The sequence below is a fragment of the Girardinichthys multiradiatus genome, chromosome 20, assembly GCF_021462225.1.
Source record: "Girardinichthys multiradiatus isolate DD_20200921_A chromosome 20, DD_fGirMul_XY1, whole genome shotgun sequence".
Lineage (NCBI taxonomy): Eukaryota > Metazoa > Chordata > Actinopteri > Cyprinodontiformes > Goodeidae > Girardinichthys > Girardinichthys multiradiatus.
In genome coordinates, this window is record NC_061812.1 from 6,191,577 (window position 1) to 6,217,456 (window position 25,880).

Genomic DNA, 25,880 nt, shown 5'->3' on the forward strand with positions numbered 1-25,880 from the left:
AAACAATGGATGACCTTCCTGTTTTATTGGATTTAAGAGGGAATATGGAAGCCAGGTGCTGTCAATCAAATGTTCTTCATTAACTGATCAATATCAGTGAGATCACTTCTATAAAAGCAGTAGTTCTGCCAGTTTGCCAAGCAAGATACTTATTAGCACCTAAAAGCAGCCGTTGCTGCTCATCAAAATGGGCCCTGTTATAAAGTCATATATTCTTCATTAGTGGGAAACATTTAAGATGGCTTTCAATCTTTCCTAGTTTGGATATCTAGCAAAATTATCTCAAGAGTCTCAAGCATGTTAAACGTTAAAGTTTATGACAAAACATTTAGAAAAATGAGTGAGCAAGTATCAAAATATCAAGCACTGTAGTGGAGGAATCATGATTCGGGGTTGTTTTGCAGCAATGGAACCAAAGCACCTTTTAGCCACTGAGTTGACATTGAACTCTTCTGTATACAAAGGTATTCCACAATTAAATATGAGACCGTCTATCAGACAGCTGAAGTTTGGATCAAACTTGGTCATAATCCCAAACACAGCAGCAGTGATCCCAAACACAGCAGAAAATCTATGACATAACAGCTGAAAATAGTCAGCTCAAGAGGAGGAGTAGTTGTATTTTTCTATGCTTTGGTTAAGAAAAGGAACCTTGTGCTTGATTCTATATATTAGCTGGTGAGTGGTCAATGAAATGAAAACTGAAATCAAAACTGAAATCAACATTAAAGACTCACAAACATCCCTTTACTGGTCCAGAACTGTGTTTTGTTCAAAGGTAGACATAGTTAGAAATAGTTTTCAGTTTGTCATTGAAATCACAGATCAACTTTTTTAACAGGTCGGGGTAAAGCCTCAGCTGCAAACAAGAAGCGCTAAAAGGATCAGTTTCAACTTTCAACCTCTAATTGTTATTGAACATGTTGATTTAAAAAGTGTTGGTAGCAAAAGTATATACCAATGTGTTTATTTAAGTAAGGTTTTTAAGGATCCAAAGTAAAAAAAAATGAAAATAAGTAATGGTCACAAATGCTATTAAAATGATGGCCAGTGCCTCTCACTTATAGGTCAGTATTTACTTTCCCACGCTTGGGACAAAAAAAGATAAAAAAATAAAAAAACTTTAGACTAAAATAACAAACTACTATATTTATTTATTCATATATCTAATTCAAAAATAAACAAAGCATACAATATTGTAAATAAATGAATAAAGTAGTCAGAAGGGATGTGTAAATCATTGTAGATCCAAAAACACTACAAAAAGAATCAAATTTATACACTAAAAATAACAATCTTTGTATAAAATATTTACTAAACACTAGGTAAGAATGACAAATTTCAATCACACTGTTAAAATCAATTCAAAAATATATATTGCAGACTTTTAAAAGTACAGTTGGTACAGTTGGAATGATATTTGCAGAAACTTGTGCCACCAAAAACTGGATTTGAATTGCTCAGACTGAATATGTGTTTGCGTGAATTGAAATGAAATGCATTGGTTTGAAAATTAATTTCAATAAACTGAATTTAATGGTTTGAAACTAAATTAGAAGAACAGAAGTATTTCATTGAAAACTCAGTTTGACTTCTTTCAGTTTCCGTTCTAAAATTGAATTTCAATAAAATCTTTTGTTTTTGGTTTCACACATCTGGGTCATTGAGGCCACAGATTAATCAAACACAGATTAACTGATTCACAGATGTCATTCATTATTGCTGTATGCTATCTGTAAGCCGATTACGTCATGGTGAGCCGATGAAGATTATCCAAGTTCGAAGGCTTCTCCAAATGCGGCCAAACAAATGCATCCATCTTTTACCCAGATTCAAAGGATGGGTCCGGTGGATCCTCCGTGGCCCACTCTATACCATGATTCATTGCGGGTCGAAGTAGATTGTTCAAACGGAAGTAGCAAAGGCTGAAGGAGAGAGAAAAGCTGTGAATAAAACTGGATATGTTACCCATTCTGTGAAAAAAATGAACTTTAACAATGTTTTTAGAGGAGAATGTAGCTGTGTAAATCTGAAATATTTAATTGGTTTATCAAGATTTTGCTTAATCGCACAAGTGCTCCGACGTGTTCGAAGATGTGCACTGCCGCTGCCCTAACAGCCGTCTCGCCTCGCCAGTCAGCTGACATGGCGGTAACATGATATCTAATGTTAATTTTTGGTTTATTTATTATTATTAATATGCTCTACAAAAAAAAGATTTAAAGTTCCTAAAGTTAATATTAATATAAGTTGTTAAAAATTTAACAAATAAATTAAACAAATGATGGGGCTGCACAGTGGTGCAGTTGGTAGCACTGTTGCCTTGCAGCAAGAGGTATTGGGTTCAACTCCCAGCCTGGGGTCTTTCTGCATGAACTTTGCATGTTCTCCCAGTGCATGCATGGGTTCTCACCGGGTCCTCTGGCTTCCTTCCACAGTCCAAAAACATGAGGTAGGTTAGGTAAATTGGTCTCTCTAAATTGCCCTTGAGTGTGTGTGCATGGTTGTTTGTCCTGTATGTCTCTGTGTTGCCCTGCGATGGATTGGCGACCTGTCCAGGGTGTACCCTGCCTCTCACTCGTAGACTGCTGGAGATAGTCACCAGGTCTCCCATGACCCACTATGGAATAAGCGGTGTAGACGATGAAAGAATATTTGTCATTAATGTATTTTATCTACAGTGTTAGATTTTTATCTATGAACTCAAAAAATATTTTCAACATTTTAAATGGCTGAATAATGAACAAGATATTAAAATAAGAACGTTTTAAACAAAATATGATTATAAGCCATCAGTAATATGTAAAAGGTTAAATAAAAATCACGATTCTGATGGCACAAGTTTCTGCCCATAATCAAAGCCGGTGTTTGCGCTGACGCATGGACATCGTTAAATCAACAACTTACCACATCTGGTGGGGTGGCACTGGGCTTGCCAGTGTTTTTTCTGGGGTGCATTGCCCCCACCTTAATTTAAATAGCTCTGAAGCAGCTTGAGTTAGTGTTGTGAGTTTGTGTGATGCTGAGTGAGCAATGTCAATCTTTATTGTTTAGTCTGTGGTTTTAACCATTTTCTCTTCAGAATTCTCATTCATTCTCCCTGTTTGCATCAAGAGTTTTGTAATCTGCAGTTCTTTTATTGGTAAAGAACATTTATTTTTCTTTTTACTTTTGTGACACTTCCTCCTGAAGTGCAATTAGTTATGTTCAAGTATGTTTTTCTCCCAGGAATTCAACTCTCTGTCGTACTCCAGTTGTAGTTTATTATTGGAATGAGGGTAACATGGAATAGGCGTGGCATTCATACTTCATTTAACTCTGGGTGACCGCTTTGACATCATTCTGGTTTTCCTCTGGTACAACAACTATTACTGGTCGTTGGCTGACAGAGTGGAGGTGAATAAAAAGGATATGGAGAAGTGAATAGCACTCTGAGCGAAGGTTTTATCCACAAAGGAAAATGGTAACTAATGTATAAAGAAGCAGCTGACAGAGGAGAAAAAGGGAACAATAGGAATCCCAAAATAACAGGAATTTGGACAAAGAAATAATGTGAATAGATGAAGGCAAACGAGAGAAGTGGAAGGAGTAGCTGGATTAAAGGTGTAAGATGAAAATGGGAGATAAATCAGAAACTAGGAATGAAAAGAATTATTTAAAATAGAATTGAAATAAAACAGGCAAGAGTGAATGAAAAACAAGTAAAAATACAAAAGGTACAAAAAAGAGAAAACTTAGGATGGATGAGTTAAAGAACAGATTGCAAATCAAAGAGGGAAATTTGACAAGAGACAAATGTTTTGAAGAGCTGTTTTTGTCTTTGGTACCTCCTTGCTGGATACATGGTGAGCTGTCCCTTGTAAGCAGCATTAGGAAGCTGATAACTTTCTGCAATCTGTCACAACGCTCATTACTGTCTACCTCCTGCACTCTGAGACAGAGCTGGATACAGTGGGAGGAGAAAGAGGGGAGGAAAATGGAATAAAAGAAATGGAAAAGGAAGTTAAGAGGGAAAAAAGTTAACACATCTTTCTGTCCACGTCTCTTGGATCTGTAATGTCTTGTTTTTCTCCACTAAGCTCTCCTGTTTTTTCCTCCCATCTACTATCCCACCACTGACTTCACAACTTCCCGTAACATTTTTCCTTTCTTTAGCTTTTAGTCTCCTCGTCCCTCAGTTTTTCCTTCTTTCTTTCATTCTTTCCTTTCCTTCTGTTGGACTGAATCTTGTGGTTTTTTTTGGACGGTCCAGGACTAAGCTGCATGGATTCCCTTATTAATTTGGGCTGCAGCAAACTTTATGTCAATCATCAGCTTTGTGCTAGCTGTCAATACAAAGCAGATGATGACAGTTATGCTCTGCATAACAACACTGCCCCCTATTGGTAACAGTATCTTTAGGAGCCTACGAATAAAGAAAAAGGACAGATGAAGAAATATGCTTTGGACAAAGTTTTTGTTATATTTGTACAAGTTTCATGAGAGGATAAAACAAATCTGACTTTAAAAAAAAAAAAACTCTAAACCTGATGGATATTCCAAGTCAAGCAAAGATAGGGGCTCTTTTTTCAAGATACAAGCCCTGATTGTTAAAATTTTATATGTTACTGTTTGCATTAATAATGTTTATTATAAAATTGAAAATCTCTTTTGAAAGGGATACAACAATTAGGTTAACTGCCTTTGCAAGGATGAGCGGCTACCTTTGTTGCCTCCTAAAATAAAACAACCACATTTTTTGTTCAGTTGCCTGATGCTACACTGATAGCATTGATAAATGTAACCATCAAGCATCAAATGCTAAAAGTAAGGCAGCCTACAAATATATGCTGTTGTTTTTACAAAGCCCTGTAAAAGTATTCATTGTGCTTGAATGTTTTCACATTTTGTCACATTACACCCAAAATGTCAATGAATGTTTTGGCATTTAACGTGATGGAAAGGCAAAACACAACTCATAATTGTAAAGTCAAAAGGAAAATTATACATTTTTGTAGTACAAATCCCCATTTCACCATTTACTTCGACACCTTAAATAAACTCCAGATAAATATTTTTCCTTCTCTCAATATAAAGCCAGCTTTTCTGTGATGCCTCGGAGGTTTGTTAAAAAGGATCAATATGCAAACATCATTAAAACCAAGGAAACCAGTCAAAATCTCCACAAAATCTCAAGCTTTAAAAGCTAATGTAGCAAAGTTCTTTCAATAATATCAACCTACCAAGACCTGAGCATCCACTTAAAGTGATAGGATGGCCAAGGAGGATATTAATCTAAGTAGCAGCAAATAGCCCCGTGGTGACTTTGGAACAGCTGTGGAGACCCAGTGCTCAGGTGTGAGAATCTGTTGACAGGATAAGTATAAGTAATCTGGCCTTTGTGAAAGACTGTCAATAAGAAAGCCAAACATGCTGAAGTTGTTCTAGTCAGATGGAACCTAAATTGAACTTTTTGACTTACATGCAAAATGCTGTATCTACCCACTGTACATCACCTTGAATACACCATTCCCATGCTGAAACAAGATGGTGACAGCATAATTCTTTGAGGATTATTTTCTTTAGTAAAGACAAATAAGATGGTCACAGTTGATAAGAAGATGGATGGAACTAACTACAAGTTAATCGTGGAATAAAACCTGTTAGAGGCTGCAGAAGACTTGGTACTGAGGTTTACATTCCAGCAAAGGTGTAACCTAAATCATTCAGCCAGCATCCGCAATGCAGAGGTTTGGATCAAAGCATATTCATGCCTTAGAATGCCCGATTCAAAGTCGAGACCTAAATCTAGTTAAAAATATATAGCAAGACTGTTGCAGTGGATTTTGAGGTATCAGAGTAAGGAGCTGAATGTAAATGCAACTACTCTTTTCAAATGTCTATTTGAAGAACATTTTGGATTTGTGGAATATTTTCCTTTCACTTCACTGTTATGCACTACTTTCTGTTGGTCTAGTACTTAAAATATCTGGAAAAGATAGTGAAGTGTGTGTTTGTTATGTGAAAAAATGTGAAAACGTTTGAGGGGTATTAATACTTTTGCAAGATAGTATATTGATATAAAGCTTTTTCCAGACTGATTGGAAAAAAATAATTCCAGTTTTGGATTCTTTTCATGATTAGACTCAGATGACTTGCCCTAAAAGAGATTGTGTTTCATATCAGGATGTTTATATCTGATTAGTTCTACTCTATAAGAACCAGGATAAGCTGTGCAACAGAAAGAGGTAAACAAGAACATATTGTAGGTTTTGAGAAAAGGAGATTCAATGTGCCTATCGTGATGCAACTTTTACTTCCAGAAAAATCCTTTTTTACTTGCTCTGAAAGATCTTCACACACAACACATCTGCAACAAAGCAGACACAGTTCAACCCAAGGTGTTTTTTTCAGTTAGAAACAGAAAACCGAAATTTAAAGATCAAAACATGAAGTGAAGATTGTGAGTTTATGCTTTTGATTATTTTGGAATCTTAGCACTGCTGCAAGGTACTAAGATACATTGACGTCCTCCATTTACTCCTTGTCTGCTCACTTCTGCTTTCATTGTAATGAAGTCCTCACACATCAGTTCCAACTGGGTTGGGAAGTAGAAAGGAGAAGCAGGATGAGGGGGGTGGATTGCTGTTGCCTTTGTATAATATCAGCTTGGTCATGTCAGCTCCCACATATGACCCAACAGCTCCATGTATTGATCAGAGCTTATAAACATAGTACAGACAGAACTGATAAAAGAGAAGGATTTAGCGTGAGAATGAAAGCAATACAGGGTGTGACTTCAGTCTGCCCAGTCTCTGTGTGGTTGTGCCTGTCAAGCATTCCTACTGTCAAATGTGACATCAGAAATAGTTACAGCAGTAGATGTAACATCATCCATGCATCTGCTCTTTTTTCTGATCTTTGTCATATTCATGTCCTCATAAATTCTGCAGTAGTAATCACAAGGGTTTGCCTACCTATGTTTGATACTTTCATGTTTTTATGTGAATTCATATTTCTGGACAGTTGCATTGGTCAATTCAATTCAATTCAATTCAATTCAAAGATACTTTATTGATCCCCGAGGGGAAATTAGAATTCCAGTACAACCCATCCAAACATACATCATGACACAAGACAAGGGGGGGACGGGTCACCGAGGCTTTGCTGCCCACTCACAGGTGCTGCCCTTGCTAGATGAGAAAAGAGGCCACATTAGGAAAGTAGAGGGAAAAAAATCATATTTCACACTTTATCCTTAGCAGGATACAGTTTGAGATTGCAAAAACCTCAGCACAAAGAAGCAACAAGTTGACAAAACAACGTCATGCCGGGAACGGTGAAGGTGGTGTGAGGGGTGCATATATTTATCTTGAGCATGTGTGTGTGTGCAAGTAAGTCCATGAAGCACTGTCACAGAGACCATTGTCCTTGATGGTTCGTTGGAATGTTCATCAACTGGCCACAAAGTTCTGAGCAGGTCCACAGATGTCCTCAGGGAAGGGAGGTGGCAGAGGGAGCAGAACGTCATGTTTACATAACTTCCAGGAGAAGTTGAAGATAGCCAGCCATCAAGGCCGTGCAGGGGAGCCAGATTCAGAAAAACAATAATTATTTGGGTTAGGCTGACTCTTAATTTTCCGTCAGCCTTGAGAGTCTCGCTGGTGCTTCTCAAAGGCGAATCCAAACAGCAGGTCATGGGTATTATCAGTTTAGTAGGACAGTTCCAGTTTCAGGTTCTCATCAAAATCTGTCCAATTCTAGATTGTTTACAAGAACAACATTTAAGAGGATTGAAAATATTGTTTCTCGAAATTTTCACTGAAATGAAAATTGTTGCATAACAAAATGCTTGCAACAAAGTTTTCAATTTATGACCTTGCAGATGAGTATATGACTCACTGATAAATGTCCTAGATAACCTAATCTCTTTTTTGCTTCTTTCAAACATAAAAGTGGGTATATATGGGGTATTGTTTTTTTCCCACAAGAACAAGTTTGTTTTTTTTGACTCAGGAAACCCTGAACTGATTTATTGGGGTAAAGACATTTGTTTTATAATATCTGCTTCATTCTAATTAGTGTCACTAACAAAATATTTGGTTAGCTTTGTAAAATAACTCAAACGTGATAAAGCAAAAAAAAGGAGTTAAAAAAATGTTTTCTACAAAATTATCACAAGCAAAACTAATATATGGTATAATGTACTGCATTTGATATAAAACAGGTTGCACAAGTGTGTCCATAGAAAACAAGAGTTAAAAAAACTTTGGAACACAAAAACTAAACTAGTTTAGCAAAACAGCAGTTCTATACAGCAGGAACCGAATATTATAAGTTCCCTCGGTGAGCAACCAATGAATGTTCTGAATTAATATGTAATCTACTCGGCAGTTGATTCCCAAATTTCACTGTAAGAGCAAAGGATGTGGTCCAATACATGTATCATAAACAGGGAATGGAAAGAAACAGGAAAGGGAGGGGTTTTAAACAGAGAAGCCATGACAATAAGATTACACCAGAAAAAGAAGTCTTCAAGAAAAGATGAAGAAAAAAAGAATTTTATGTGTTCAGGAGAAGACCAGAAAATTCAAAGAGAGGAAAGGTGTACCATCAAATATTAATGTTGTTTAATATTTAATAGTGGAAATCAAGGATGCTTCACACACACACAGAGACCTAATCCATGTGCTTAGTTCAAGTTTCAAGGTTACAGACCTGATTCCTTCCAACAGCTAAATCATTGTCTGTGTGCTAACACAATGCCTAAAAAGCTTCCAAGTTTGCCGTTTGCAAATGAACTGTGTACCAAATTTTTTATTTATACTGTCCACACCTTTCAGAATTCTTCAGTTTTTGATTATTGTCACACTTAAATGTTTCAAAGCATCAAGCAGATGTTTATCAGAGTAAATAAAAATGAGTAAATAAAAGGTTTCAAATGATAATTTAATTCATTCATGGGGGGAAAAAAAGCATCTAATTGACTATATATGTGACAAACACCACTCCCCCACTATTCTTGTTAAACTATAAATGATCTGTGATTAAATACTTTTTTTTTTTTGCTAAACCAAGTTAAAATTGAATTCATACAGCTGGCCTGATTACTGCCAGAATGCTGACAACAGCATGTAGGCTAAAAGGTGAAAAAGGTTTCTCATGCTCACTAGAAAATGTGGAACTTGTTGGAAGGTGTGCATCACATTACATCTAATGTAAAACTAACAGCATTTCAGAAGAACATTATACCAAGAGTCAAATGTGGTGGTGGAATAGTGCGATGGTCTGGGGCTGCTTTGCTGATCCAGGGCCTAGAAGAATGGAGGGAACTCTCCAATAGAAATCATAAAGGAGAATGTCCAGCAATTAGCTTGTGGCGCTAAGCTTAAGCACACTTGGATTATGTAGCAAGGTTAATGATCTGAAGCAAAACAGCAAGTCCCCCTCTGAATTGCTCAAAAAAGTCAAGGTTTTGTAGTGGTCAAGTCAAAGTCTGGACTAAAATCTGAGGTATGACCTTAAACAGGCTATTCATAATCAAAAACCCTAGAGTTTGGCGGAATGAAATAAATTATTATTAAAAATGCTTAATGACAGGTTGGCACAACCAATTATCAGGTTTAAGGGGCAATTACTTTACTTTAACAACCCTTCATGACGACTACTAAATTGAGGCATGTGAAGTCGCCCGGTACGGCGAAGCCGGGGTCCCACCCTGGAGCCAGGCCTGGAGTCGGGACTCGTCGGAGAGGGCCTGGTCGCTGGGTTGCTCCTTGAGGGACCCGGCCGGGGTAAGCCCGAACGAGAGATGCAAGGCCATCCCCCAGTGGGCCCACCACCTGCAGGGGTACCGGTTCAAAGAGGATTGGGCGGTGCAAAGAGGATTGGGCGGCGGATGAAGGTGGAGACCTCTGCGGCCCGATCCCCGGATGCTTAGGCTGGCTCTAGGGACGTAGAATGTCACCTCGCTGTGAGGGGAAGGAGCCTGAGCTTGTGCGGGAGGTCGAAAGATATTGACTAGAAATAGTCGGGCTCGCCTCCACGCACAGCTTGGGCTCTAGATCCCATCTCCTCAAGAGGGGCAGGACTCTCTTCTACTCTGGAGTGGCCCACGGGGACAGGCGGCGGGCTGGGGTGGGTTTGCTTGTTGCCCCCCAGCTCAGCCGTCTCGTGTTGGGGATGAGAGGGTCGCATCCCTGCGGCTTCGGGTTGGGGACAGGTCTCTGACTGTCATTTAGGCCTATGGGCCGAGTGGTAGTGCGGAGTACCCGGCCTTCTTGGCATCCCTGTCGGGGGTGCTGGATAGTGCCCCTCCCGGGGACTCCATTATTCTGCTGGGGGACTTCAACGCCCACGTGGGAAATGACAGTGACACCTGGAGAGGCGTGATCAGGAGGAATGGCCTCCCCGATCTGATACCGAGTGGTGTTTCGTTATTGGACTTCTGTGCTAGTCACGGATTGTCCATAATGAACACCATGTTCAAACATAAGGGTGTAGATCAGTGCACTTGGCACCAGGATACCCTAGGCCAATGGGTCAATGATCAACTTTGTTGTCGTATCATCAGACCTTCGGCCGCATGTTTTGGACACTCGGGTGAAGAGAGGGGCTGAGCTGTAAACTGATCCCTACCTGGTGGTGAGTTGAATCCGCTGAAGGAGGAGAAAGCCGGACAGACTTAGCAGGCCCAAGCGCATAGTGAGGGTCTGCTGGGAACGTCTGGCGGAGCTCTTGGCCAGGGATGTATTCAATCACATCCGGGAGAGCTTTGACCAGATTCCGGGGGATGTTGGAGACATAGAGTCCGAGTGGACCATGTTCTCCGCATCTATTGTCAATGCTGCTGCCTGTAGCTGTGGCGGTAAGGTCTGTGGTGCCTGTCGCGGTGGCATTCCCCAAACCCGGTGGTGGACACCGGCATTAAGGGACGCTGTCAAGCTGAAGAAGGAGTCCTTTCGGCTGTGGTTGGCTTGTGGGACTCCTGAAGCGGCTGGCGAGTACCTTGATACCAAGCGTGCTGCGGCCCGGGCTGTGGCAGAGGCAAAAACTTGGGCCTGGAGGGAGTTCGGTGAAGGACTACCGGTTGGCCTCGAAGCGATTCTGGCAAACCGTCTGGCGCCTCAGGAGGGGAAGCAGTGCTTCGCCAACACTGTTTATAGTGGGGGTGGGAGGCTGCTGACCTGGACTGGGGACATTATCGGGCGGTTGAAGGAGTACTTCGAGGATCTCCTCAATCCTGCCATCACGCATTCCCTGGTGGAAACAGAGGCTGGGGACTCAGGGTTGGACTCTTTCATCACCCAGGTTGAAGTCACCAAGGGTGTTAAAAAGCTCCATGGTGGCAAGGCTTCGGGAGTGGATGAGATCCGCCCTGAGTACCTCAAGTCTCTGGATGTTGTGGGGCTGTCATGGTTGACACGCCTCTTCAACATTGCGTGGCGGTCGAGGACAGTGCCTCTGGACTGGCAGACTGGTGCTGTGGTCCCCCTTCATAAGAAGGGTGACCGGAGGGTGTGTTCCAACTACAGGGGATAACACTCCTCAGCCTCCCTGGTAAGGTCTACGCCATGGTATTGGAGAGAGGAGTCTGGCCGATAGTCGAACCTCGGCTTCAGGAGGAGCAGTGTGGTTTTTCTCACGACCGTGGAACACTGGACCAGCTCTATACCCTCTACAGGGTACTCGAAGGTTCATGGGAGTTTGCCCATCCGGTCCATATGTGTTTTGTGGACCTGGAGAAAGCATTTGACGGTGTCCCTTGTGGTGCCCTGTGGGGGGTCCTCCAGGAATATGGAATTAGGGGCCCTTTACTAGGGGCCATCCAGTCTCTGTACAATGGAGCAGGAGTTTGGTCCGCATTGCACTAAGTTGGACCTGTTCCCGGTGCTTGTTGGTCTCCGGCAGGGCTGCCCTTTGTCAACAGTCCTGTTCATAACCTTTATGGACAGGATGTCTAGGCGCAGCCATGGAGCGGGATATCAACAGACGGATCGGTGCGGCTGCCACAGTAATGGGGGCGCTGTGCTGGTTGTTGTGGTGAAGAGACAGCTGAGCCGAAAAGCTAAGCTCTCGATTTACCGGTTGGTCTACGTTCCTACCCTCACCTATGGCCATGAACTTTGGGTCATGACCGAAAGAGTGAGATCCCGGATACAAGCGGCTGAAATGAGCTTCCTCCGTAGGGTGGCTGGGCACTCCCTTAGAGATAGGGTGAGGAGCTCGACCATCCGGGAGGGGCTCGGAGTAGAGCCACTGCTCCTCCACATCGAGAGGAGCCAGTTGAGGTGGCTCGGGCATCCAGGAGGCACCGGATGCCTCCTGGATGCCTTCCTCGGGAGGTGTTCCAGGCATGTCCCACCAGGAGGAGGCCCAGGGGATGGCCCAGGACACGCTGGAGGGACTATGTCTCTTGGCTGGCCCGGGAACGCCTTGGGCTCCCCCGGAGGAGCTGGAGGAGGTGTCTGGGGAGAGCGACGTCTTGACTGAATCTGCTGCCCCCGCAACCCGGTCCCGGATAAAGCGGAAGATGACGAGTACAAGTACTTTCTAACATGAGGACAGGCTTTTTTGGATACATGAAATGATTATATAAAAACTGCACTTTGTATTCCCCTGGTTATTTTTGTCTGACATAAAAATTTATTTTAATGATCTGAAAGACTTAAGCTGAAAAAGTTACAAATAAAAACAAAAATATCAGTAAACTCTGTACATGGGAAATACTTTTTCAGAGTAGCTTCAGGCTGTTATGTGTTGCGTTTCTTCCTGCAACCATCTCCCACGACGCCCCCCAACAGCTGCAGCCACAATCCACCACCCCCATCTCTCCAACCTCAAGAGGGGCCTTGGCACCTCCAACCCCCACCCTGAAGTTCCCCCCCACCAGCCCCCTACCCACGCCGAGGACGGCTCTTTCCATCCAGGAGAGGGACGTCAACAAACTCTTCAGGAGACAGAACCCCCGGAAAGCTGCTGGTCCGGATTCTGTCTCACCAGCCAGCCTGAAGCACTGCGCTGATCAGCTGTCTCCAGTCTTCACAGACATTTTTAACACCTCACTGGAGACATGTCATGTGCCAGCCTGCTTCAAGTCCTCCACCATCGTCCCTGTTCCCAAGAAGCCAAGGACCACAGGGCTTAATGACTTCAGACCCGTCGCCCTGACCTCTGTGGTGATGAAGTCCTTTGAGCGCCTTGTGCTCTTACACCTAAAAGACATCACCGACCCCCTCCTTGACCCCCTGCAGTTTGCCTACAGAGCCAACAGGTCTGTAGATGATGCAGTCAACCTAGCCCTTCACTTCATCCTCCGGCACCTGGACTCCACAGGAACCTACGCCAGGATCCTGTTTGTGGATTTCAGCTCTGCCTTCAACACCATCGTCCCAGTTCTGCTACAGGAGAAGCTCTCCCAGCTGAGTGTGCCCGACTCCACCTGCAGGTGGATCACTGACTTCCTGTCTGACAGGAAGCAGCGCGTGAGGCTGGGGAAGCACGTCTCTGACTCCCTGACCATCAGCACCGGTTCCCCCCAAGGCTGTGTTCTCTCTCCTCTGCTCTTCTCCCTGTACACCAACAGCTGCACCTCCAGTCACCAGTCTGTCAAGCTTCTGAAGTTTGCGGACGACACCACCCTGATCGGACTCATCTCTGATGGCGATGAGTCTGCGTACAGATGGGAGGTGGACCATCTGTTGGACTGGTGCAGCCAGAACAACCTTGAGCTCAACGCTCTAAAGACAGTGGAGATGGTTGTGAACTTCAGGCAGAACCCAGCACCACCTGCCCCCATCACCCTCTGTGACTCCACAATTGACACTGTGGAATCTTTCCGCTTCCTGGGAACCATCATCTCCCAGGATCTCAAGTGGGAGCCAAATATCAGCTCCCTCATCAAGAAAGCCCAGCAGAGGATGTTCTTCCTGCGGCAGCTGAAGAAATTCAACCTGCCAAAGACTATGATGGTGCACTTCTACACAGCCATCATTGAGTCCATCCTCACCTCCTCCATCACCATCTGGTACGCCGCTGCTACAGCCAAGGATAAGGGCAGGCTGCAGCGTGTCATTCGGTCTGCTGAGAAGGTGATTGGCTGCAGTCTACTGTCGCTCCAGGAACTGTACACCTCCAGGACCCTGAAGCGGGCAGGGAAGATTCTGGCTGATCCCTCCCACCCCGGTCACAGACTCTTTGAGACTCTCCCCTCTGGCAGGAGGCTGCGGTCCATCCGGACCAAAACCTCACGCCACAAGAACAGTTTTTTCCCATCTGCCACCAGCCTGGTTAACAAAGCCCGGAAACCACCCTGACACTGTCCCTTTCCCCCACACCCCCCCTTTTTTTGCTGACAGTACACCTGTAACCTGTAACTCTATGCGTTACATTAACGCTCAGCTTGGACTCCTGCTTTACTTGCACTGCTTTACTTGCACAATGATCACCTGCACTGTTGTATTGCTCTTGCATCTTATACTGCTCTACATTTACTCTCACTCACTTAAAACTGTGCACATATATTTATATTATATTGTAGATATGTTTATACTGTTTAATTTGTACTGTATTGCACCGACTACGCCAAAACAAATTCCTTGTATGTCCAAAAACGTACTTGGCAATAAAGCTTTTCTGATTCTGATTCTGATATAGGCTGTTTTGCTTCTTTGACTATATGATTTGCACACACACACATGCATCTCAACATTAGCTACTCTCTTAAAAAAGCTTAAAATGGACATTGGAGAAGTATGCAGGACTACAAACTAATACTGGGTCCACTTTCACCACTCATCTCAGGTTTGTGTGTGTGTTTGCAGGTGTCCTCACTCGACTTTCCAGGATGTTTAAAACACCTTCAATCACACAGACTTGTCACATAAACCGATTTCATCCCCACTGGTCTGCCTGGAATTGGAGTCTAATCTCGCCAGAAAGCTGATGGTAGGTACCTATCGCAGTGCTGCATGCACACATGGAAAAAGAGGGAGATAAATAAGTGGACAAAGGACAAGCGGGTGTGAAATTGAGATTTAGAAATTATATTTGGGTATTACATTTAACTAATCTTTATTTCTCATGCAAAGTTACTATAATATTTAAACTTGTTGTTATGACCACATGAGACTAATTTGGTAAGGACATTATAGGCACATACTATAAAACATAATAACAGCGAAAAAAGGAAAAGAAACACAATTTTGATTAATGTCACAACCTTAAGCTTTTAGCTGTCTGGAGTGTTACGGCATGCTTATTTTACAGCAATACTTCCGGCTCTGTAAGGTCTTGACTGTCACACTTTTACTTTAGATTCTGTATTAAGGCACAAATAAATAAATAAAAAAACAATAAATCAGTATGTGCACAAAATGCAAAGGTGGCAAAAAATAGGAAAGGCCTTAGAAGCTTAAAATGAGCAGGTAATGGAGAAATGACAAATGAGAAGACAACAACAATACAAATAAGATTAGGCAAAAGATTTGATAGAATAAGATGAGCTTTGAGACAGAGAGAAGGAGAGGGAAAAAGATAGCAACTAAGGAAAAATCAAGATTGGGAAGGTATGAAAAGAAGGAAGGGAGAAATATGAGGATTGGGAGAGAATATATACCGAACACAATGGATTTGGATGGGTGAGCTAGAGACCTCCAAATCCCCTGAAGAAAACAAAACACAGGGAGGCAGAGAAAGAGAGCCCTGCATGAAGGGAGATAGAGGTAAAACAAACTGGATTCTCACTGGCAGCCAGAACCAGCCCAGATTTCCGGCACTCTTTCTGGCTCCGAAATCCACCACATAACTCAAAGTTGCTCCCAAAAGCACACACCATGCAGCTGTTGTGTGATCCAAATTCCAAAAGCATGGAATTAGACGAGCTAAATTGGGAGCAGGAACTGTACGTCATGCAGGCACATACTTATTTTGAAAATGCCAAGTCAACTTCTGTTGCCAAGCAGATTTTATAGTGCACATTTCCGTTACTGATTGTACATTTAAGTCCTGGAGGACAAACTTGTCAAACATGTTACTGATGAGGCTACCTGTACTATTTTCAGTTTAACGGATATGTATGGATTGTTTCAGTGTGGCATGTTTGTGATGTACTCCTTTAAAACAACACCGATATGTAACACAAGCCTCCTAATGGTTTCCTCTAAAAACACAACATTTAGAATAATCATTTTAATGTATGTGCTTGAAAGTTGCAGATTCCCATTTTCATAAACCTAACTACTAATTCGTAATCATGACCACAGAAAAGTATTCATACCTCTTAAATCTTTTCACATTTTTTCATGTTTTGACAGATATCAGTGTATTTTATGTGATAGTCCAACCCAAAGTTATGCATATTTGCAAAGTGGAAGGAAAATGATATATGGCTCTCAATTTGTCATTTGCAAAGATGACCATGATGACTTTGAAGGAGCTGCAGTGATCCACAGCTCAGGTGGGAGAATCTGTTTACAGGGCAACTATTTGTCATGCGCTCCACAAATCAAACCCTTGTTTTATTAAGCTCTACCTTTTATGTTTTCAAAGTGATTTTCTGCTATTCTTAAAGTTGCAATCTCAAAATTGTTAAAACGGGTTATGAAAACTGGATTTGCTTAAATTCTAAACTTCTGTCAGGTTTTCATTTAGAAAGTTATTTAAATTAAAGTCTACAGTTATTGACAATGGAGACTGTGTTGGTTTATGTGTAACTAGTAAGGTTCCTTTCTGAAATGTTTTAATTCAATGCAAGAAAGTTGAAATAGTAATTTTTTAATGCCACATTTTTTGCAGCAGAAAGTTACTCTGACTGTGTATGTTTACCATGTTCTTTCATGCAGTATGTGGACCAACATGATCTTCAGTGTGAAAACAACTGAGGTCTTTCTAAACAACCATCTAATTTAAAACTGAGGCTGGTTTAAGTATCCTAATAATGTCTCAGGTACAGGTACAATTTAACCCAAAAATATTTGACCATGTTAGAACAATAGTTTAACCACTTATATATACAGTATAAAATGAAAATAAAAGGAATTAAATTCTAATTATCACTAACATAAATTTAACACATGCACACCATAAACCTTGGCATGTCAGTTTTAAGATGGCATGACTACATGAATTTGGATGTCACAACCTTAAGCTTTTAGCTGTCTCTGTGGTTGTATTTGGCTAATATTGTACCAATGATTTGGTCTCTGTAAGGAGTCAACTTCCACATTTTCATTTAGGTTCTGTATGAAGGCCCAAATAAATAAATAGACATTAAATCTGTTTCTTTTAACAATACTGAATACTATTAATGAGAAAGAAAGTGCCACACAAGCACCAGCAAGGCAAATATATAATTAGACAATAAAACGTGGTGTCTGAATGCATAATGTATATCTTTCAACAATGGAAACAAACGATTAAATGTGAAAATAAACACTTGCATGACAAGCAAAAGTTAACTTTGGAACATGAAGCTTTACATTTACATCTACATGTAAATTTTAAATGTATACATAATAGATGAGGGAATGGGACTTGTATTTGTGTTGTTTCTTCATTTGAGGGAACCTTAATGTTCCATTCAACAACTATAAATATTATTTTAGACATATCTAGTTGCTATAACAGTGTCTGTTTTTTTTTTGTTTTTTTTGCAGTATTCTTCATTATACTGAGTAGAACCAGAAATGTGAACTGCTTTCTGGTATAGTGAAACTGTTTAAAGTATGGCGAATAAACAGTAGACTTCTTAAAAGGTTTTTGTAGATCAACAACACTGACAAAATAAGCCATTTATGTAAGACACATTAAACACTTCATATTTAGATTATTTTTCCTTCATGTTATTGCTTTAGCAGTTCGCTGATATTTGCAAGGTTCTGGAAAAAAAAAAGGAAAAGAACAAACCCAAATAGATTCTATAGAAGTATAATGGATAAAACAAGCATAGAAAACTGTCATTTACAGTCTGTAACATCTTAGCAAAGACGTGATAAAAAAGGTTTCATTAAAGACCCACAGAGCACAACTTTCAGCTTAGTAAAAGGTGCTGTCTAAAAATTTGGCTGAGAAAAATAAAGATGCAGTTCTAGTCAGACGTAAATCTTCAAACATGCCAAGAAATACAAATGTAAATTAATAAATATACATACATGATATGGAATTAACAAGCTACATTTAAAAGATCAATCTGTAATGTGGAGAGAGTCAGTAAACAGCTTTATTGAAAAATGTGGGCAACTTTTGTTCAGTCCCTATTCTGATGAAACGACAGAAACATGTGGGGGTTAGAAACACACAAAAAATTAGAATGCAGGCAGAAATGGAAATATGCAATTCTCCAACTGAGCCTATGCTAAATGTGTTGATGGTCTTTACTGTAGAATGCAGAGTCTCACAAAGACACACAAGCTTTGCTCTAAAATCATTTGCACCAAAGGCTTGGCATCAGAACCCAGTATTTATAGCAAGCCAATTACCCATCAGCATCCTCTCCATCAGCCTTTAACCTAGAAGGTGGTAGAGACGAGGATAGGATGATGGAAGAAAAACTGAATTTTGATAAAGAAAAAGGGGTTATAAGAAAAGTCTGAGAAACTGAGAAATCTGAGAAAGAAAACAACACTGAAGAAGCAAAAGAAAAGATATTTTCTTCAAATAATAAAAGTTAGGGAATGCAAAATAAAAAAAAAGCCTAAGCAAAGAGAAGACGTAAGGAGTAAATTTGCAGTAAGATGATGATAAAGAAGTCTGTTAATAATATTAAAACATACTGGAATGGTGGTTAAATCCATATAAGCTCCTTGGCCTATGTTTCCATTTAAAATCCTTATCATATGGTGCTTTAATTATTTAACATGTACTTATGTGGGGTTTTTTTTTCTGTTATATTAGTATTTATTTTTCTACTCTAAATGAACAACTATTTGACAAATTACTGTGCAAACCATAAATGTAATTTTCATCGCAGTGCCATAATCCGACGCTGTTAAGGATACCCTTAACAGCCTATTTTAAAATTAAATGGAGCTAGATTTTTTTAAAATTGAACCTGACTTTTAAGTTGATCTGTGTTTATACAACAATTCTAATTGTAATTCACAACTTCCTGTTCCATGGAGTGTACATATGACATTCGACAGAGGTTAATTTATTTTAGCCAATGGCCTTTATAGGTTGGACAAGGACCCATTCTTCTCTTTCACCATAAGAAGTGAGGAAGATGTTAAGGTAGGTAATAAAATCCCTAGAGCTAACTGTAAGAGGACTGCAGAAATAAGTGGCATCTTGGGGTCATCAAATCTCCATAACCAGATGGTCTGCATGTAGATAGCGTCTACAGAGAGAGATGCAAGAAAAATGCCTTTTCTGGCCTACCATCACAAATGTAAACAAGGATTTTGGCCCTTTTTCTCCTCCAAAGCCCAGGAAATGTTGTTAGAGTGCATGGCACCATAAACAGGACATTTTAAAAACATATTGACTGATAGACTCTGAACAGAAAATTATCCAAAACTGAAATGGTTCAGAAATAAAATCAGCTCATGGCAATCTTAATCCTCAGACATAATTCATGCAACAAACCACTTGGGTGAGCTGAAAAGAGGAGAGCATGAGAGCAGCCAGGACTGTCGGATGGAGTATGAATCCTGCCATAATTAAGAATAAATACAGAAATAAATAAATGACTCAATAATAGAATTACTGGGCCAAAAAGTAGCTAGAAATATAAATTTGTGTGCTTTTAAAGGCAACAACAATAATTTATTTATTTGATTTAATAATTTATTTATCAGATATTTTATCAGATATAAATATATATATTTCTATTTTAATCCACAATTTTTATTTAAACTACTAATTTTCTAACCACACTTTGTTCGGAACTATTTTCCTTTTTTTACTTAATACAAGTGAATTTCTTGCTGTTTTATTTTTCCGACCCCTTTTATTTCTTTCACATTTATTACCACCCACATATATTTAAAACATGTTTTTTTTCTTCAAAACATTATTTCTCAAATTTTTTTGCTGTCCTTATATTTCTTAAGCACTTGTACAGGTCCTTCTCAAAATATTAGCATATTGTGATAAAGTTCATTATTTTCCATAATGTCATGATGAAAATTTAACATTCATATATTTTAGATTCATTGCACACTAAATGAAATATTTCAGGTCTTTTATTGTCTTAATACGGATGATTTTGGCATACAGCTCATGAAAACCCAAAATTCCTATCTCACAAAATTAGCATATTTCATCCGACCAATAAAAGAAAAGTGTTTTTAATACAAAAAATGTCAACCTTCAAATAATCATGTACAGTTATGCACTCAATACTTGGTCGGGAATCCTTTGGCAGAAATGACTGCTTCAATGCGGTGTGGCATGGAGGCAATCAGCCTGTGGCACTGCTGAGGTCTTATGGAGGCCCAGGATGCTTCGATAGCGGCCTTTAGCTCATCCAGAGTGTTGGGTCTTGAGTATCTCAACGTTCTCTTCACAATATCCCACAGATTCTCTATGGGGTTCAGGTCAGGAGAGTTGGCAGGCCAATTGAGCACAGTGATACCATGGTCAGTAAACCATTTACCAGTGGTTTTGGCACTGTGAGCAGGTGCCAGGTTGTGCTGAAAAATGAAATCTTCATCTCCATAAAGCTTTTCAAAAGCATAAAGTGCTCCAAAATCTCCTGATAGCTAGCTGCATTGACCCTGCCCTTGATAAAACACAGTGGACCAACACCAGCAGCTGACACGGCACCCCAGACCATCACTGACTGTGGGTACTTGACACTGAACTTCTGGCATTTTGGCATTTCCTTCTCCCCAGTCTTCCTCCAGACTGTGGCACCTTGATTTCCGAATGACATGCAGAATTTGCTTTCATCCGAAAAAAGTACTTTGGACCACTGAGCAACAGTCCAGTGCTGCTTCTCTGTAGCCCAGGTCAGGCGGTTCTGCCGCTGTTTCTGGTTCAAAAGTGGCTTGACCTGGGGAATGCGGCACCTGTAGCCCATTTCCTGCACATGCCTGTGAACGGTGGTTCTGGATGTTTCTACTCCAGACTCAGTCCACTGCTTCCGCAGGTCCCCCAAGGTCTGGAATCGGCCCTTCTCCACAATCTTCCTCAGGGTCCGGTCACCTCTTCTCGTTGTGCAGCGTTTTCTGCCACACTTTTTCCTTCCCACTGAGGTGCCTTGATACAGCACTCTGGGAACAGCCTATTCGTTCAGAAATTTCTTTCTGTGTCTTACCCTCTTGCTTGAGGGTGTCAATAGTGGCCTTCTGGACAGCAGTCAGGTCGGCAGTCTTAACCATGATTGGGGTTTTGAGTGATGAACCAGGCTGGGAGTTTTAAAGGCCTCAGGAATCTTTTGCAGGTGTTTAGAGTTAACTCGTTGTTCAGATGATTAGGTTCATAGCTCGTTTAGAGACCCTTTTAATGATATGCTAATTTTGTGAGATAGGAATTTTGGGTTTTCATGAGCTGTATGCCAAAATCATCCGTATTAAGTGTAGGGTTTGAAAGGGGATCATGAAATTGAAAACAGGACACTGCAACTTTTTATTGAAAGATGGACTAAGACGAGGTTCCAACTGAGGAATTATGTCATTGTTATCCATCACAACAAGCCACACACACACGATGCTTTTTGACAATCAGACTGAATGTGATAATTCCTCCCAATTATTAGACACTTGGTTTGAGTCTTGAGCCATAGATAAATTATATGCTTACCACAATATGACAGGAATTGGACACTTCTTCCGATCGAGAAACGCACGGCTACCCTTCAGCTATTCGACGTGTTGACCGATAGCCAAGAATATGCATTTCTAAATTTGCTATTTCAGTCAATTGTCCAATTAAACCTATTTGAACTACAATGAATAATGTGTGATTTGCGTATATATCTGAGATGATCAAAACTAAGATGAAAATGGAACATTTATTGACACACATCTGTATACTTCAATTACTGAGCATCGTCATCATGCTTGAAATTTGTGGGAGAAAAAATGCAAGTCTTTGGTTTCTTTCTACTGGATAAAGTCAGACCACATGGACACAACCTCCACAGAAGGTGGTTCATTAATTTCAGAGTGGGCCCAAGGCATAAGGAAAAAATCCTTGCTTTGGGCCTGAAGGCTAATTGTGGGTCCACAAGGGAGCTTTCAATCACACCTAAAATCACAATTTATCTATTATAAGTCCTGGAGTGTGCAATTTATTCTGCTGTCATTTCTCGAGGGAGCAGCATCAGAGCCCATGACTTAAAAAAGCTGAAGAAGCTGATCAAGAAGGCTGGCTCTGTTTTTGGGACTCATCTAAAGCCTCTAGAGATGGCTGTGCAATAAAGGATACTTAAAAAAGTGAACATTTAATAATGGACAACAGAATGGCTTCAGTCAGGAGGTTTTTCAGATATTCTGAAACAGAGAGTAGGCCAGGGATCTGCTACCTGCAGCTCTGGAGCTGCAGTGGCTCTTTGGACCTTACACAATGCCTCTTAATAACTTTGAATAAAAATGCTAAAGAACCAACTAATGTTTTTAAATATAGATATAACAACAAATGCAGGTTTTAGCAGTTTTATTGGACCCTTATTTTTTCTTGGAATAATTGCATTGACATTTCACAACAGAATAACACTAAAAGTACCAGTAATATTTTATCATGTCATAAGTTAGACATTATGTGTGCTTAGTTTAACATATTCGTTTACAAAAATCAACATCCAATAGAAGAAAATGTATCCATCCTCTTTTTGCAAGTGTTTTATGTTTTTCTTACTTTCAAAGCATAAAAAAAACCAAATAAAATTATTGTTCTATAAAAAGGACAACAAATGTCCTATTGTAGATACTCATACTCATCGTCTTCCGCTTCATCCGATTGTGGGGGCAGCAGACTCAGCAGAGACACCCAGACGTCCCTCTCCCCAGACACCTCCTCCAGTTCGTCCTGGGGAAGCCCAAGGCGTTCCCAGGACAGCCAAGAGACATAGTCCCTCCAGCTTGTCAGGGGGAAATTAATTAAAATCTATCCTTGTTAACTTTCTATTTTTTCTATTAGGTTGTAATCTGCTTAAACTAAGTAAATTAAATTTAATATGCTGTGATCTCTTATTGTTTTTCTCTAAACAATTAATAGAAAAATCTTTAAACTATGTGCTGGCATTGAGAAATGACTGAATAACAAGCCTATCAGAAAACATAATAAAATATATATATATATATTTTGCCTGCTTTTCTTTCTTTTTCTTCTTTATAGTAAATATCAGAGATAGAGGGACTGTGTGATCTCTCATCTATATTGTCAAAACACACAAAGGTGCGTTATCAAAGATCCTTCCTCCCAGCAGCTGCTTTCAACAAACTAAATAGGTTTTACATCCATGCTGATACTATCTTCTTAGCGTTTAGGATGATGTCATCAATGTCAACTTGTTATGATTTGGGGTTGTTTGGTTTCGGGGTTTTTTTAATATGATTTTCACAGTTGAAGTTTTGAATAGTTCTTCTGTTTATTATTATTATTCTTGTTAGATTTTTGAATCATGTTTCTGTTTGTTTTCCTGGTCATGCTTTAGTTTTTGTACTCATGTTTTGCTAACTTGTTTTCTTGGACTGGGCTACTGGTTATGGTTTGGTTTCATGTTTTTCTAGTTTGATTTTTATTTGTTTGTATCCTTGAAGTTCTGTTTTGCCCCTGTCACGTTGTGTTCTCTTGTCAATTAAGTTTATTCGGATCACCTGCACCTAGTTAATCTGTCTCCTTGCTTCACCTGGTTCACATTCCATATATACACACCTGTCCTGTTTATTCCTGGCGGAAACATTTTTTCTGGTTAATGCTCACGTCTAGTCGTCTCTATCATGCTTACATCTTGTTTTTTGGATCATGCCAAGCCTGTCTTCCCTGCCCGTTTATTGTTTTGTTCCTGCCTCTTGTTATGAGTTAGTTTTTGTTAATTAAAGCCTTTTTTTTTCTTACCGTCATGCTGCCTGCTCGTCTGCATTCTGGGGTCCAACGCTACACAAGTCATAACAGAATGTTTCCGCCCACCTCGGACCCCGCGGACAAGCAGAAGAAAAGCGCCCAGGATTGCTGGGACCAGCAACAGATGGAGGAGGCAATGAGGCATCTGCCCAAAGATTTGGAGGTTCTGCCTTCTCCTCTGCTGCTGGAACAGATGGAGCGTGATGGTGCATTCACACCGAATGCGGATTCTGCAAATATTTCGCGTCATTTGTGTACTTTTGCCCGCTTGATATTCCGCGTGAACTCTGCGTACCATTTGGCAAGAAGCGACAACGCTTCGCCGTGTCATCAAATAGGAGGAGCTTCCATTTGCTGCTTGCTGGTTTCAACTGAACATGGCGGACATGGATTTCACAGATAATTACGGTGTTTTACCTGTGGAGAGCCGAAAAACGCAGCCGACATCAATGTCCCTGGGTTAACCTGATTCTTCAGGGACAGGAACAGTTCGGAGATTACCACCACCTACGCCAGGAGCTGCGTCTGGATGACGGTCGATTTCAGCGGTACTTCCGTCTATCCAGGACCCAGTTCGAAGATCTGCTGTCCCACGTTGGGAGATGAATCGGCCTCCTGGACACCAACTACCGGAGCTATATCCCCGCTGCTGAACGCCTGTCCATCTGTCTTCGGTGAGTAAATAAATCTCAGCTCTGTAAAAAAACAGCCGTTTTTAATGTCCACATTTCCTAAATATAAGATATTTGTGCCTAAACATAACCAGGCCAGGTCCTTTCTGTACTTGTCTCGGTAAAAGTAATTAGTTGAGTCATACAACTCTGGCTTGCCGCACACCGCCACTATGATCTGGTCCTCCATTCACTGATAACCGCTTCTTCTCCACTGCGGTCCTTCACCCTACATCACAGCCACATCCAGTCCCTGATTGGTTGACGTGACGCGAATTTAGAAAAAAGTTCAGATTTTTCAAATCGTCCATCGCTCCTTCCACACCATGTCCTTCGTCTCCTTCGTGCCGCTCCCCTCCTGAACGCGCCTCTACATAGGGATAACATGTAAATCGGCCGCTCCTATTGCAGAATCCGTGTTCGGTGTGAACGCACCATCACGCAGCCTAACGCCAGGATATCCATGAGGGCTGCTCTCCTCTACTCCGACGCTCTCCACCTGCCCCTGCTTCGGCAGTCAAATCCACGTCCTCCTCCCGCCGCAGAAAACGCAGGCGTGGAGCCGCTTTCAGCCTTTTAGTCGGCGAGGAGGAGTCTCCCATGTCCTCTGCTGAGACGTCTAGATCAGTGGTATCTCTGCCAACTGACGTGAGGGCTGCAGTGAGTAATCCCGCATCTTCGTCTGCCACAGCACTGGCTCCCAGGCTCGCTGCAGCTCCGCCCATGCCATCTTCGTTTGCTCCAGCCCATAGCACTGGGTCTACGCTTGATGAACTGGAGGAGTGTCTAAGGTTTTATGCATGCTAGATCAAGAACTTTAGATGAAGAAGTCTTCTCCATCCCTCACCTCAGTTGTTCGTGGCATTAAGGAAAATGGAGGAGGATTATGAGACAGCTATAAGGCAGTTTTACTGCCACCCACCTCCTTCCTCACCAGGTATCCAGGGAGCTGCAACGAAGCAGCACATGCCAGGACTCCGGAGAGGTGCTGCAGCTCAGCCCACGTCAGGTCTCAAGCTCATGCCCACGCCACTGAGGGTCTGGACGACGCCTCAGCTCCTGCCCACGCCACTGAGGGTCTGGGCAACGCCTCAGCTCCTGCCCACACCACTGAGGGTCTGGACGACGCCTCGCCTCCTGCCCACACCACTGAGGGTCTGGACGACGCCTCGCCTCCTGCCCACACCACTGAGGGTCTGGGTGACGCCTCAGCTCCTGCCCACG

The 25,880-nt window shown here is 41.3% G+C and overlaps 1 long non-coding RNA gene across 1 annotated transcript in view; it reads right to left on the minus strand.

Annotated features, from left to right (window-relative positions):
* Positions 1-1,247: 1,247 nt before the first annotated feature.
* The window catches only part of LOC124857187, a 33,144-nt gene continuing 8,511 nt past the window's right edge, over positions 1,248-25,880 (minus strand). Inside the window, exon 3 of the long non-coding RNA XR_007035528.1 lies at positions 1,248-1,925. This is a non-coding gene — a long non-coding RNA (uncharacterized LOC124857187). The remainder of the gene's footprint in view (positions 1,926-25,880) is intronic.